Source organism: Melanotaenia boesemani, chromosome 10 (assembly GCF_017639745.1).
Source record: "Melanotaenia boesemani isolate fMelBoe1 chromosome 10, fMelBoe1.pri, whole genome shotgun sequence".
NCBI classification, from domain to species: domain Eukaryota; kingdom Metazoa; phylum Chordata; class Actinopteri; order Atheriniformes; family Melanotaeniidae; genus Melanotaenia; species Melanotaenia boesemani.
The window spans coordinates 1,725,139-1,725,869 of record NC_055691.1 but is presented as its reverse complement, the minus strand read 5'-3'; positions in this window follow the sequence as shown (position 1 = coordinate 1,725,869).

Sequence of the window (731 nt, the reverse complement as noted above, 5' to 3'; positions counted from 1 at the left end):
TAATTTTTTAATACCTTAATGACATGTTAAAATTGTCCCTGAGCTGCATTTGAAAACCAATGTTTGTTAAATAAAAGTCAGCTTTCTAAAATCAGAAGAGATTTTACAGTTAAATAATTGTTATAATTTGTATTAATTCAAATTCACTTAAAAGTCAAATAATGTGAAAACATTTAGAATCTGTTCAAATTATTCAACTCTTAGAGGGGAAAAGAAAAACAAAACAGAACAAGAGTAGCTTCTGAAACAAATGACCTCATATTGATCTTAGTTATTTTTCATCCATCTATTTTCCTTGTGGTTTAGTTAAAGTATAGTTGAAGTAGTTTGAGTTTTTATGACGTTTTAAATACTGTAGATGGTGGCATATAAAATCACATTCAACCTCAAATAAACCAAATTAGAATATATATCATCTACTCTGATAGTAAATTATTAACTGTAATAATTCTGGCGGCAGACCCAAGGGAGAGCTGTGAAATATTTATGGTACTATTTTGACAAAAAGTACTTCTCATATCTGCAGTGTGTGGCTGCTTCAGCACTTCCTTTTGTGGTCAAAGATCTTAACTTCCCGTGTGTGATTAACTAAACTCACTATCTGGTCCATCTACATTTTTTGCTTATTTAGACAAGTTTGTTCCAGAGTGAAGGAACAGTAGAAAGTAGAAATGTAAACATTGTTCTGTACTTCTAAAGATGACAAATATTTTAAATGAAATTCTTTCCAA